We start from the raw sequence: 16,352 nt of genomic DNA on the forward strand, positions 1-16,352 counted from the left end.
AAGTTTTTAGCAACGTTCTCAACATTTAGATCTCTCTCTGTCTTTCTTTCTAAATCCTCTATTTAGCTCTCTTTCATTCTCATAATATAGACAAGATGAGATGAAAACTAATCAACGGGCTTCAATACAGTTTCAATATGCAGTTGATGGCGCTAACATTTCACTCTTGTGCAATGGCATAAACAAAGAACCACAACTGCTGTAAAGAAAGCATAGAAAGTATGCTCTTATAGCACACAAAGGTCACACTATAACCGTAGGTAAATATTTAATTATATTTATGGTCATTTGAAAAGTTACAAGAGAATGTGCTGCTGTACAAACTTTCTGATACATATAGTATTTTTCAACACAAAAATGAAGGGAGCTATTCCTGTGGTAGCAGTTTTTGTTTTTGTTTAGTGAAATTTGTCAGTGTCAGAGTGTTAGAGTTTTACTGTTACTTACAATAAAGTAAAACGGGTCAGACCTAGTTCACAGAAATACCTGGACTGTACACCAGACTCACAAAAATATTTTTCATCACATGAAGGATAAGCTTTTCTTCAAGAGATTTGTAAGCCATTCAAATTAATTGTGTAAGTCTTTTACACCGAGCAGGGCTGGACATGATATAATTATACTTCATCCTTGAAAAAGGTTTCAATTTGCCAAAAGTGACAAAGAAGAAAAAGAAAACCAAAAAGCGTTAAAGCCATTTTAATCATCTTCAAAAAAAAAAGAGGTGAAGTGAAAATGATTGAAAAAATAAAGCAAATAACATGACAAAAAGCAGAGTTTTTTGTGTTTGGAAATCTGAAACAGACAGGCTATGCTCAGGACAAAAAACAGTTCATCCCTGTCCTTCACAACACTCCCCTTTACTTTTAAACCAGCTAGCAGTTTCCTCCCAGCTCACTGTTGCCACGGTAATGGCCAGCTGCCAGTCTGCGGATTACTGGTTAATAGGGCCGGAGATGGAGAGCAGTTCAATGAAGGTAGGCAATGGATAAGATCAGTGTGTGTTGGCTAGGGCATAGCTACGTGTGTCTGTGTGTGCGTGTGTGTGAGCGTGTGTGCTACATTGTATGTTATTTCTTCTGATAGATATAATTACATTTCACCATATAGTCAGTGTATTCGGATAGACAGTCATGTATCACAATTTGAGATGAGTCTGTCCTAAACACACACACACAGACACACACACACACACACACACACACACACACCAGGGTCACAAATTGTACATAAAAAACCCCCACAAAATTCCCCTTAAAATTCAGGGACAAGGCTTTCAAAATGTCTGTGAAAAACTGAAGAATGCCCTCAAAACTAGTTAAATGGGGACAATAATCCAACAGCAAACAAAACACACACACACATTGCAAAAGACATCAGAAAGAGCTACCACTCAATAGCTACGTCTGTCAAATTAAGCCCAGAAGGACTTAATCATTTCTCCAAATATGACGTTCGATAATCTCCCCCCTCCAAAACACGCAGGAGCCTTAATGCGACCGTCCCACAGGGCCAAGGAGCCAAAGAGGACCACCCACTTTTCTTTTCAATTATCATCTTGCAGCAACCTGTCTCCTCTCCAGCATTCAGCAGGAGACACTGACTGGTCTCCAGAGGGAATTACAATTAGACTGCTGTTGTCCCTCTAATAAACTTCCAGACTGTAGCTGACAATCTGAACTCTGTAGAGCATGTGACCTTAAGGACAAACAGGATTACGCCCCAAATCCCATGTTCCTTTCCTCTGACTCCCCCTCTTAAGTTGCTATAGGGAAGGGAAAGCTGTCTGCACTCACAGCCTGGCTGCCTGTTGAATTCCCTTACGATTCTGGAAATATACAAATATACAAAAATATACAAATATATAAATCGCGTCAGGTGACAAATATGAAGAGTTCGGTTCCAAAATGAGATATCCACTATTTGGAAAAAGTGACACAAACAAAAGGCACAAAATTAAAAGAGAAGTGTGATAGTTTTTAAAGGATAGAAGGTAACTTAAGCTCTTGACAAAATGGTAATACCTTCACAAACTGGAACCTATACATATATATATATACTGATACTTAATGATGAACTTTGGCTCGTTTTTGAATATATAGCATATTGGAATAGAACTCCCCATGTATCTACAGAGGAGTCTCCCTTGGGTCTTCTAGCAGGCAAACGTGAGTCTATACTTTACTTGTAACTTGTATCATCTGCGTATTATCTGTTCATTAAAACCTCATCAATACGAATGACAATCGCACAAAGACTTTGTCTTGGGACACCAATTAGGGCACAATCCACATGGGACAAAGGCTACGTTTCAGATGGCAGCCATGCTGGCCAGTGAATCGGCTCAAGTGTTTATTTGCCCCGCTTTAGCCAGCTGGCCATACGAAGGGACAGAAAGGCTACATTGACTCCACCCTGCAGGGGGTGAGTGGCACAGCGAAAGGGAAATGGGACTCTTTTTCAACTCCCTCTCCACAATGCAGCACGTCCAATCAAAGACAACTCCCCCCCACCAGACCCTTTTGTGGGGGTGGTGGGGGTGATGGTGGGCGGGGGGGGGGGGGGGGGTAGCCTGGGCTGCCAACCCCCTCCTCCCACCGCTGTCCTGTCTGTCCGGCCAGCCACACTTCACTGCTAATTAGCGGTCAGATCCACTGGCCCCTAATCAGCAGGACATGTTAAAACTGCCCTAATCAGGACTAATCCTGGCTTTGTGTCATCGCCCCCCCACCTCCACCTCACCACCCCCCGAACACACACACACACACACCACCACCACCCCGTCTGGTGTATTGATTAAGGCATCCTTTGGGAATTTGGTGGTCAATGCACGACAATCTTGCATCAAGGTATTAGATGTGCGGCAGGATAACGTTGCACAATGTCGTCTGATGTAATTTCAAGGTAAAGCGTCTATAGGGGGCATGTATGCTAAAACTGTACTTGTACTCTGGCACGTGATTCATCGTATTGTAATGCAGCGGCATTAGAGATCATAGATGACATGTGATGCACATACAGTATATGAGTATAATATACACTGCAAGAGTTCTCTTTCATGGTTAGCAACAGCTAACTACAATGAGATAAAACCTTCTTCTCATAAGAAAATTTGCACATCGTCAGCTTTTCAGGAACTAAGAACAGCCTTGTTTTCAGATTGACCACTACACATTTTAGAGTTTATCCAGTGGAGTTTTGAAACGGTTTCATAAGTCCAAGGTGTCGTAGACACAAAACTGATACACTAGTAACAGAAATTGTTCTAATATATGACGTATGGCTGTCTAGTATGATTATTAACCAGCCTAGTGTTAATTAACACCTAACGTACAAACACTCTAAGATGTGTGTGAATAAGTGAATGTTTTTTTCATACGCATTTTGTTCTCAAGTGATTATTCATGCAGAGTACTTTGTTGCCAAATCATACATTATAGACTGTAACAACCACCCTTGAATGTGTGAAACAATGAAAAAAATCTTTTCTATTCAACAGCTGTAAAATAGTAGTTAATTTTAGTCAAATTGTAAGGTGTTATTGTATGAGAAAAGATACAATAGACCTTGAATGATGAAAGATAGTAGGGCTTGTTTGCTGTTGAGAGAAACCTGGTTGTTTATAGAGTCATTTCATTCCCTGAGCCTCTCCTCCTCATCTTGACCATTGACAGGCTGTCTATACCAATGCTCTCCCTCTGCGCCTAAATGATGGCTGTTATATTTACTTAGTTCAGTGGGAGACAGACTACTTGGACACTTTAGGAGGAAAAATGAGGTCATCAGCGTCGACAGTATGGATGAATTTTAATCCAAGTGCTGAACTGTGGAGAATGGATTAGGTAATTACCATACTTTTCAGCACTATAAGGCCATAAATTAAAATCTCCAACAACTTCTCAAGTGACAACTCATCTAATCAGGGGGACAATCATGGAGAGGCCTTGCTGTTTACTGATTGCTCTAATCAAAAATGGCTTCTTCAAACACAGCTAATTGGCCAGTTTACCCACGGAAAGGGGAGGCAAACGTAGAGGGGCTACTGTCGTGATTTCAGGGACCCAAATATCTCCCATTTGCATTGAGTGCCACCAGAATGCACTTGACTCCCACAAGTTATCAGCAAACCAGACAATTATTCATCAGGCACAAATTGGCACATCAAAGTCAAATCAGAGTATTACCGTCAGGAAGACCCCAACGCAAGGGCTGAGAGAGGAAAGGTAGCCTTTGATTGACCGCGTTGCCCTTCCCTCAGTCTGCCATCCATATTACCATGCTCAGTACCTTCCACAATGCCTCAGGCTGCATCGCAAGTACAACCACACAGTGTCTGAAGTCATAAAGAAGAGGAGAGGAATGAAGAGCAAGGTAAACGGGCCCAGACATCAGGGCATATATTTCTTTACACTCGTGTCAACATCAAAGGTGAATAAACAGTTTGTTTTGGGTCAAACATAAAAGTGCTGTCGCCTTGGCGAAGCCTTTTTGTGCTTTTCACCTAGTCCAATAGATATTTCTAAGGAAAGTTCTAGTTCTAGGAAGTGACCCATTGGTGAAGGTCCAGCGATGTAGTCGGCATTCAGGTGGGAATGTAGCGAAGCGTAAACATACAAAAACACAGTTTATTCACCTACTGTAAAATAGCATGAACTCCTTTTTAAGGTAGGAAATATAACTGATTTGCTGGAAACTTCCACTAGACAGCACAGTAAGGAGAAACAGTCTCACACAAAAATATAGTGTTTTTGAAAAAACGAATTTTCTGAGAGTATAGTGGTTTAGTTTTTACATCGCTGTCTACATGGTTAGAAGTGTTCTGAAGCCTAAACTGTGGCAAGCTCACATCTGTCATCTTTAGGCTCAGAGACACCTTTGCATCTGTCAGAGGTACAGATACTGGATGAACTCCTCTGACCAGCTGTCACAAACTCCAACTCTAACATTCATTCATTCTGCCTATTACTGCTGAGTTGGTTAGATTCTTGATGCTGGAAGCATTAGTCAACAAACATGAGAGCAAATAGGAACAGAAATAGTATTAAATGGGAAAACAAGTTAATATCAGTCAAGCTCATTCTGGCCTTTAATCTGTGTTAATAGTGACATATCGCTCCACAAAGAATGAACTGGGAAAAATGAATAAGATGAATCACAATATCCAGGATGATTTTCAGGGGGTTTGGGGAACATTTTGAAGGGAAAATCTTACACTGTTATATCATCAATCTCTGTCTGTCATTCTATGTTGTGATCAAGTGCTGTAATTTACCTTTTTGATGTATCCTTTTCCCTCAACCTGCCTCGCCTTCTACTACTTCAGTTGAAGTAGTAGGCGATTTCCTGCATTTCCCAGAATGCCTTTCCACAACCCCCGGAGAACGTGCCTGAACTTGTTGCAGTCAGCTGTGGAGAGAGCGATAGCAACAGTGATAGCATAGTAAGAGAGCAAGAGCTTTTCCAGTTGAGAAAAAGCAAGAGCTTGTGCCCCTTACGTGAAATACAACATGTCTTCTGGCTGCATTGCATTCTGGTCTATTGAGGCTGCTGTCGGTGGAGAAATTGGTCTCTCTGCCTCTTCTACAATAGATTTCTCCCTGTATGATTGTTGATCGGTGCAAAATGATGAGTATTTATGAAAGAAGCCCTTTGTCTTCGATTCTGAAGGAAGGACACTAAAATGTTTACTGCTGATGTTTTAGATTTTCTGCTATCAACCTCCATTGTAGCTGCGCTGGAAATGCCTCGAAAACTCAAACAATTGTTTGACTGCCCAATGAGCCAATCAGGAGCATGCAAGTTCTCAGGTGTTTTGCTACAGTAATAACTTACAAATGCAAGGTACATGGTTTTTTAACTGTTATTGTGTTTTAGGCTGGATTTTTCCTTTAAGTATTTGGGTTCCCTTTGTCTAGAGTAATGATATAATTATGACACTTGATACATTTTCAAAAGAAGATAATTTTGTAGCAACTCTGCTTGACTGTTCATAGTGTTCATGTATAGCCACAATAGAATTTCTTTACAAAGGGTTTGCATTCATAAGCTTGTGCTATGCTATACTCATGAACTCATGAACTCTTGTTAGCATATTGTTCAACCTGTGCTCTACAAATTGCAAGGTGATTAGTGGCTGGGTGTTCATATGATATCCGTTGGGCTAAATAGAGCATTGAAAGAGATGGTAGCTCTCTCATTGTGCTCAGGTGAAGGCAGTCACACTTAACAGGTGTACAGAAAATTGCCCAGTTATTATTCTCTGACAGAATCAAGCAAGAATGAAGCAACCTCTCTTTGTTGCTTTTGAGATTTCAGGCTGAGTATTTTTCCTGCCAAGTGACTTCACCAGCACACCGCCTTGCTAACTTGCTAAACTCTTAGTGTCACCTTGTCTCTTCTCTTTGACCATTCAACACACAAGAGGCAAAAAGTAAGTTCAGCATTTTTCTCGACCATACAGTTCCATCTTTCAAGACACTTTGATCCTGTTCAACTCTGTTTGGTGTTTTTTTTTTAACTGGTATGACTTTTTTAACTGGAATTTTTGACTTTTTGAACTGGAATGACTATTCCCATTAAAATTGCACAGCACAAGGGCACACAAGTGGTGGATGGCCATTTGTAAGATGTGTTTGATCAAGTTACAGGCACACTGAAATCCCTCTGAGGGTTTTAGGCCAGGCGATCATGTCCTAAAAAATTCACATATGCAATGAAGCTGGAAAAGCTGTTGATTATTTATTCAATAATGCATCAGTAACCTTTCATGAAAGCATTAAGGATTTCAATTAAAGGTTTGTGTCCTAATGCAGGTACTATTACTATGCAGGTGTTATTTTTAGGTGTACTAAAACCCCCTGAACCCCTGTTTCGTGGTTCAGAGAAGATGAACAGTACATTAAATCACAGGAATACTAGTACATGTGTAATTGGGCATGCTTGCACTGCTTCTCCTGGTTTAAAAACACATTCATGGTCTTTCAGTCCACCCAACAAAAAGTACACAGGCTTACAGACAGATAAGGATATAGGATATGCCTAACTATAAGCTTAATTACCAATGCAACCATGATAGACGATAAAGATCCCAGTCTGATCTCCTCTTAACTGAACACTATACCTGTACATCCAACATCGACCTTACTGATGACTTTATGATCAACTGCTCTCTTCAGATGGGCGTAAGCAAGAATACTTCCTTAAGGGGAATTAACACGCATCACACCATCAATAAAAGGCATGCTCTTGGAGTTTGGTTTGTCATACACAGTGTATGACAGTGCTTCTCAACGTGGGGTCCGGGGACCACCAGGGGTCATTTAGAGGGTTCCAGGGAGTCCCCAGCAAATTGAAAAATTGTTAAACTTCATCATTATTTCATTTACAAGAAGTTAACACAATTAGAGAATGTAGAAGAATGACTGTTTTAATCATAGTTTCACTGTTATCTCTCTACCTACAATACAGATAGTCATGGAATTCTGGACAAAATCTCATCAAATGGGGGTCGGTGGCCCTAATGTGTACTAAATTAGGGGTTCTTGATATGAAAAAGGTTGAGAATCACTGGTGTGTGAGATGCGTGAAATGACTGGAAGCCGTCCATGCTCTCCAGGTGAAATGCAACCTACTGTAAGTCCATCACATCTGCAGAACTTCAGGAATGTCCTCCTTGTATTGATGAGCCAGAGGCCGAGGCTGTCAAGTCTGGCAGCTTCACATGTTGCACACGGAGAGCGTCAAGTCATTTCATGAGAGAGAGAGGAGGAAAGATATATGGGGAAGGAGAGTGGAGTATGGATGGGTGGGGAGTGGTCTAATGATAATAACTGATCAGTTTCATGATTGAGATCAGCTCCTATTCACACAAGTTTGTGCTTTATTATTTTTTCTCTTATTTTGTTGTATGTATTTTCTTTAAATCTTATTTTACAGTATACAAGGCATAAATTGTATTGTTGTTTGAATGTATAATTGCACTTTGTTCCATTACTTTAAAACAAGACTATATTTAAAAGCACACACATGTAAGAAAATGTAAGCATTAAAAGAGTTTTTATATTGGAGGGAATACTGCAGTGCCATTTTTTTTTGTGTCAATGAATGTCCTTGTGCTTTTTACACAATAAAATTGTCTCTGAATAAATAACTGTGACTGAAAGCAGTTCATTTGAAGGACTTACCATTTTTTTTGTCCCATTATTATAATTTCAATATTGTAGGGGTTTTTACAATGTGTGTGCCCACCAGGAACTATAGTTGTCATATTTGGACTATTAAAGCATAGACCTTAAAGATAAAGTAGAAATATACTGTATATATCAATAAAAAATACATAATTGTCATTTGAAAATGACTTTTTATCAGGAGGATTTGAGTTTGGCATGGCTTCAGGAAGTATGGTCAGGGAGTTTACAGTGTCATGTGACCAGAGAGAGGCGGAACCATCATTCCTTTTCTTGAAACCTTTTTATATTTAGCTCTTATCTTGCATCCCCTTAAAACTAGTATATTATCTAAATGAACTAAACTTTGGCAACTAGTTGCTGATAGCCTTAAAAGGGTTAATTCAAACAAGCATGGAGGCTATACATAAAGTACGGTACATCATACATGGTAAATGGACTGCATTTATATAGCGCTTTTATCCAAAGCGCTTTACAACATGCCTACATTCACCCATTCACACACACCGATGGCGGCAAGCTACCACGCAGGGCGCTGGCGCAACCATCAGGAGCAATTTCGGGTTGAGTATCTTGCCCAAGGACACTTCGACATGCGGACTGGAGGAGCCAGGGATCGAACCACCGACCTTTGATTAGTAGACGACCCGCTCTACCACCTGAGCCACAGCCTCGCCAAGATACATCATACAATTTCACTGCGTGTCCATGGTTAAACTCCCAAAAGTTTGCTCCTGCTGGATGGTGTTTACTCAAAGATCTGTGAATAATTTTTTGATCACTGTGACTGGGCTTTATATCATTTTTTTTTTTAATTCCTAGTGAATGATAGATTAAATAGAGAAAAAACACACGTTTGCCCATGGAAAATGTTTTTTGAAGGGCATTATCCCCATACAGTACTGAGCAACGGCTGTCAAAGCGGAGAACTAATGAATACTGCTTGGCCTTCCTTCACTGAAGCAGTATGGGGCTTTTGAAAAGAGAACTGAATGGCATACATTGCTGTGTTCATGTCAGTGTTTGCATACAAAGAGCTACCCTTATTCTCCTATGCTTGATTGGCTCTGTGGCAGGCCAAACAAATTTTGCTTGAGTCTGCATTCACAGGTAGGCACAAAAGATATGTTTCAAAGCCAACACCTCAACCAGCAGACCCAAACATCAGGTGAATATATCGGAGTCTGATTTTACCAGTCCAATTTGATTACAAAGAAGAAAATCTGAATACGATACATTCTTAAGGTTAAAATTTTTGTGCGTGCTGTCTTTGACATAAATACAAATTTGACCACAATATTTTGAAGCACTGAGGGTTGTCAATGCCCGTGGCAAAATAGCATTAAAGAGGAATACTGTTTAATTTCTGTTTGGCAGATATTAACAGAACATTCATATTAAACACAGAAAGAGGATGGACAGGTAGTAATGCACATATCCAAATCTGCACATTCTTACATGTTATTTACATCTGAATATGTAAAAGGTGTATTGTTTTGCATGCTTTCCGCGTGTTGGTGTGGGTTTCCTCCCACAGTCCGCCAACATGCAGGTCAGGTGGACTGGAGTCTCCCTGCTTTCTGCCCAATGTATGCTGGGATAGACTCCAGCCCCCCATGACCCTGAACAGGAATAATCGAGTGTGGGTAGAGAAAATAAATCAATATGTCACATTATTTTTTGTCCCAGTAAGTTGTATAACTGCTGCTATTGTGCCTTTTAATGCTGTTATCCATGCTTCTAATGTACTTTCATTCATACAGTTCAACTTAACATGTTCCAATGCTGAAATTGTCAGTTGTGCATGTTTATATAACCCTCACTTATTCTTTGCTTTAAGAAATTTTATCTCATCTTACCTTATCCTCGCAAATGCTGATTTAACTGTCCTTGACCGCAATTATAACAAACTCACCTGGACTGGCCATCTGGTAATTCTGGCAAGTTCTGGCCACAGGACCAGAAGGTGTATAATTTTTTTTTAATTCTTTTCTGTTCTATTCTATTTTATTCTATTCTATTTGCTGCAACACAGCAGGCCGCCATAGCCTGCTGTCTTGGCTGCTGTGCCACTCATTTGTTTTTGTGCGCATGTGTGTGTGTGTCAGTGAGTAACTGGAAAAGGAAGACGACACACTCGGCTGCTATCTCTCCAGCCTTGCTGTTGATATTGCATATTTTTGCCCGCATCCGCCACAATGCAGCGTTTTGGCTGATTTTTCTATGAAGTAGGGCTTGGCCTGTAAGTGCGCCCATTGTCTGGATGCCAACTTCTGTATAGCTCGTTTATTTGTTGATTATAGACTATTGTTTCATGAAAGCCTGTAAGTGCGCTTTTTGATGGTGTGCCCACTTCTCCTGTATAGCTCATTTATTAATGTTCATTTTTTTCTGATAGCCTGTAAGTGCGCTCTTTTGTTGGTGCTGAGTGCAGGCTTTAACTTGAGGTGCATCTTGTCTTGCTTATATTGACAGATCCATTTAGTTGAAACTCATCTTAATCCTTCGTAATGCATCTAGTTCATATTGCAGGTCTTTATGGCTGTCTAAACAATACCCTAGCTTGTAAAATCATGTATTACGTATACAATTTTTTTTGGCGTGCACAGTGCAAATAAGTTTCTTTAATTGTAAAACTCACAAAACAATGCAAGATTTTATGTTAGATATTCACATCGGAAGTTTAACTGCGATGAGATAGATAGTTTTTGTGTCACGCCTCAACATAAAGAGTAACATGCATTAGACAGTATTAGATGAGAGCGAGAAATACAAACAGTTCCAGTTGAATAACGCCATATTCTTACCTCATACACTCATAGCAAAGCTTAAATTTTGTCTCATTGCTTCTCTGATGGCACAATAATGTCACCTACCAATGGAAACAGGCCAGCATCAGTCCAGGAAGAGCGTGTGTGTGTGTGTATTGTGTAACAAAATATTGATAGCACTTATGTTTTGATGCCGGAGGGGAACCAAATTCATAGGGCTAATTGTCAAAATACCTCTTCCCGCTCGATCACTGCAAGACTTGAGGGCACTTGTTTGCCTCTTCTGCTCTGATGATACAATAACTCCAAACAAGTTTGCAGCCTCAGGAGTGAAGGCTCTCATATGCATGTACCTGGGCTCGCGCTTCTTTTTATCACTGTGAGAGTCAAGGGGACGCATAAAGCTCAGCAAAGCGATCATGATCTCGCAGTGCATGTTCACCTTTATGTCCCAGGCTCAGCTTGTAATGTTTGGCATGCTTAAGGTTAAGATTTTACACATAAAAGCCTAAAAGGTCTGATTTAACTCAGGCACAGCTACATCCGCTATTAAAATGGGAGAAAATCCATTTTACAATAAAAATAACATATTGAGCTTGCAGGTTAACAGTAGTCAAACATATGTGTGACGGTATGCTTAGCTTCAAAAGAAACCACACTATTATGTTAGAGTATGTGTAGACCAGTGCTGTTGCCCCAATCTATGACAAAAGGCCATTCCTTGGTTGGGTGAGGGAGAAAGCGACCCTGCGCGCCCTGCAGAAACTACCCACAAAGCTTAGCAGAGCCACAGTTCATCTGCCAGCCTTTCGTGTCATTGGCTAATAACGGCTTTGAAACCTCAGCGGTAAATAAACGGTGGCAGGCAGTCAGGGGTCTGTTGATTCAAGTTGAGCATTAGCATTTCTCCTCCATGCTAATGGCTGACCCTGTATTCCCCCAGTGAGGACTGGTGAGCGTGCCGGGCTCCCAGACAACAGCCTGTGTTAATGACAGGGAGTCCAACCAATCCCCCCACTGTGTCTTGGGCTAATCTGCTTTGATCACCTCTGCTAACATCTCTATTATCAACAGATTTCAGCCATCAACAAGGAATTACATTAATGCCACTTCCTGTGACCCAGCTGCACCGACCGTGGATGTGTGTGTGTGCGTGCGTATGTTAACGTGTGTATTCCCTCAGGGCGAGGGGAGAATGGAAGGGTGAAGGGAGGGTGAAGATTTGTAAATGCAATAAAGTTCACTCGCCCGACGCGATACATTGTCTCCATTTCACAGGCCCAAACACCGAGTCGAGGTGTCTCACTCACCCGGAGATCACCAGGTCCCCGCATGGATAGGAATATAAGATACTGCAACAACTCCCTCAGATCATTTAGTATTATTTGTGCATTCAGGGAAAGATGCAGAGCAGGAAATCTGTGGATGTGTGGCAGGCGGGCAGAGACACGTCTCTTGTGGCTGTGGGAGAGCGTACCATGAATAAATTTAGCGCCGTCCCCAGGAGATTGCCTTCAATCACGGAGCATAAGGTGTCAATGCTGCGCCCTGTGTGCATGGAGCACCGAATTACCTTCCGCCAGATTGCTGAGCTGGGTCTAATAGGACTGGGGAACGGGCTGAAGAGGACGGACTTCTAATTAATCCGGCCAAAGTCAGAACCCATGTTCTGGGCCTGTTGACAACTGGTCAAGTTCAGTCCAGGGATGCATGTACAGTCAGACGAGCTGGTGGTTCAGAAGATTGGATGGACAAAAAAGTAAGCCTTGAAACCACAGACTCCCCAAAGAAATTATATACTGTGTTGCATTTATATGCAAAAAAATCTCTGAAACAAACAAACAAACAAAACTAGCTATATGTGCTTATTTGATTTTGATTATGATGTCTGCAGTATGTACAGGCCCAGCAGTGTGACTACTGTTTATTTTTTGTTTTGTTTTTTTACAGTAACTATGTATCCAACAACAAAATGGTACATTATCTAGCTTCAGACAAATATTTGCTAATGTAATGTACATGGATTCATACTTTTGCTATGCTTATGCAAAAACTCTGATGGTGCAATGATGCGGATGCATAACCACCAAAGCATTTTATGTATAGCAACAAAATAAAATGTGCCGATTGAATCCTATGGTGTATGAACCATAACATCAAAGGCCATATCCAGTATTCAGAACAAGCTGAAATATTAACATCTCAATTTACATACAAATTTCCATGCATCTAAAAGCAAAAACTCTTTACCAAGCCATTTTCCCATTTTGAATAATAGGTGGTTTCTGAGATCCAGTTAATTGACTAAACAAAGACATGACTAGTGCATTAAAGCAATTGTTTATTGCCGCTGAATCATGGCGTATGTATAATTTTGCTGTAAATGGTTATTAACTGATACAGAAACCATGGATTTGTATAATAGCTGGTAATCATTCCACCTCAGAATGTGTTTTCTCCCTCATACACAGGGTTAAAGAATTACTGTGTAGTCAATTCCATTTAGCAGGTCACAGAAATTGATTTACTGCCTAAGGAATGTTTTTTTTCCCTGCTGTGCTTCGGTGCTGTGGTGGCATTCTGCTCACATAATCAAGGATGAGCGCTGCCTGTCTACCCAATCTACTACTTGGTCCCACAGGGAAAACTGACTTGCAACAGGAAAACCTGCATGAATACTAATTTGCCTACTTGGCTTTAACAGCTTTGGCAAGCCCATCTCATAGGAATTTGCAGAATATGATGCCTTTCCATATTAATTACCCCATCTGAAAATAGGGAGAGGCAGAGAGAGAGAGAAAGAGAGAGAGAGAGAGAGAGAGAGAGAGAGAGATGGGATCACGGGAATAGCTCTAAGCAGGGACTCTCTGCTCTCCATCCTAAATACGGTTAATTATAATGTGATTTGAAGCATCTCAAGCAGGAATCTGGCGGTCTAGAGTTGGAGCTCTCTGACCACAACTCCAGTTTGGGTCTCTTCATTATGGCTACCCAGCATGCCCTTCTTGTCCCCTCAGCCCCAGGATCACAGTCATGGACTAGACTTGGGTGGGATGGGAATCAGAGACACAGTGCACGTTCACACCAAGCATGTTTGGGGTGTTTTATTTGGACTCCGGAGCGTTTATTGCTTCAGTTCAGCTTATTTGGGCACATGAGAACGATGCCATTCAAACTTGCGTGGCACCAAATAGCCACAACCAGACCACTTGAAAATGTGAGTTTTGGTATTCCTCGAAACAAACTATGGTGTGGTTTGTTAGCAGTGAGAACGGAATCGCACCAACAACAGGAAACGACCCCAAAATACAGTTTTATGGGTATAAGGAGACGAGTGTTGAGATCTGATAGCCAGAAGTTACTCATGCACGGAAAGTCTAACATAACAAAATGAACAGCAGTCCAGACTAATGCTCATATTCAGCTATTTCTTTAGGCAGAGAGATAGACAGGAAGGTATGGGAGAGAGAGAGAGAGGGGAGGAAATGCAGCAAATGACCGCTTCCAACCCGGGTCACTGGAGGAAGGACTGACCCTTACGCGCTCTACTCGGTGAGCCACCGGGGCGCCTATTTCTTCCTGGATTCTCACCTGAACACCAGAGAAGGTCAATTACGGCAAAGAGCACAGACAAGACCATCATGCTTAACTAAAGTTGCAGGGATTGGAATCGGATTTGTTTCGACGACTCCTGTCAAAATCTCTAACCTCAGTAATCAAATGACAGGTCACCAAAACTCTGTCCAATAAATGAGCTATTTGTGAGTCTGTCATTTTTGTTTATAAGCCCTGGTTTGCATGTAATTGGGCGGTGTGAACCTAACCGCACCAAATAAAAATAAAAAATGCAACAAAGTAAACTCTTCCACCATGGCTCGGAGTGTAGGTGTGAAACCACTGGGGCCAATAGAGATACAGCCATGTGACGTGTTAAAGGAATTCCCTCATATTTTGAATTCAAGAGGGTTATCTTTCTTATTTTAAACAAACTTATGTTTTCTAGTGACAATACAGAGGAATAATTCATAATTTATCCTTTAGTTTTCCTACACCATCTTATTTTAGCTGCAGTTGCTTTCAATGAGGAATGCTAACCCTGCTAGCAATGCTAACATGACATTTTTAGTGAAACTGAGGACAGTTTTTGCAATGGAATGAGGGTCTGGAAAAAGAAAATACCCAAATTAATGTCAAAATGCTTCTCTTTTAAATTCTTCAAAAATGTGTTAACATGAGGGGACCATAGAGGGACTGTTGGCTTTGAAATTAAGCTTTATATTGGTACACAAAATAGTGACAAATGAACACCAAGTTATGAACATTTACAAAAAATATTATATTGCAAAAACATAGGCTTGTAATCAAAGGATCATAGCTCTATGGGCATGTAACAACAACCCATAAGGACAAGGTATCCAGCAGTACACAGGAGCAACTCGGCGCTGTTATACGTCCATTGAAATCCTCCCTAAAGCATCACCATAATAAGGGTTTTAGGCGTCCGCGCTGAACAGATTTTCATTTGGCCCTTTGTGTCGGAGAATCTCACCTGGTCTTTGGAGTGGGGGGCAGAGGGGAGCAAACCTTGCTGCCCCGGCTTGGCGCCCGGGCTATGGAGAGACAGCCTTCCTCTGTAACCCACTCTCTCATTCACAGACATCATTCATGTGCAAATCACCCATGGGCCTATTGTTCACCCCACTGCGCTTTCAGATACTTGCTGAATCAAGTAATAAATGTAATGGCAGGGCTCAAGATATGTTCCATATAGTGCAAGGGAATAATAAGATTTATCAAAGCTCTTATTTGTCCAGAGGTGGACGCTAACTTATTATAACTATATATTATTATAAATATATTATTGTAGCGGCAACTACAATCAACTTAAATTTTTGAGTAACACTAATTTTTCTGTACTTTAACATGAAAGTTAATTTGGCAGTTTTTGACCTATTTTTATTTGGCACATTTAGTCTTTATAGTGAGTCTTTCCTGGCCACAACTGTTACTAGACTTTTGCTGATATGAGCAAATGACCATTTCCATGCTTATGGCTAATAATGATCAATCAAAATATTTGCAAAAAATGTGCAAGAAACGTTTGGTTGGAGGCTTTTACTTTTATTTTCTGCACTAAGTTCTTTGATGCTTCCAGAGGTAGAAAGACTACTGAGATATTTTATTCAAATAGAACTAGGCTACTGCAAGTCGTAGTAGAGTACTTCTCTAGAAAATTACTCATGTAACAGTATTTAACCTAAAATACTCACTACTCAATACTTCATAGAAAAACTATGTTAAAAATCTTGCCCACAAAAGTCAACATATTACCCATTTTGGCATGTTCCCTGAAAATAATTTGATGTGTCTTTATCAGCCTAAACATTGGAAGTGG

This window comes from Centroberyx affinis, unplaced genomic scaffold (assembly GCF_046629955.1).
Source record: "Centroberyx affinis isolate AG114_WGS23_722 - 3 ecotype Tasmania unplaced genomic scaffold, CSIRO-AGI_Caff_v1 ptg003432l_1, whole genome shotgun sequence".
In the NCBI taxonomy this organism is placed as follows: Eukaryota; Metazoa; Chordata; class Actinopteri; order Beryciformes; family Berycidae; genus Centroberyx; species Centroberyx affinis.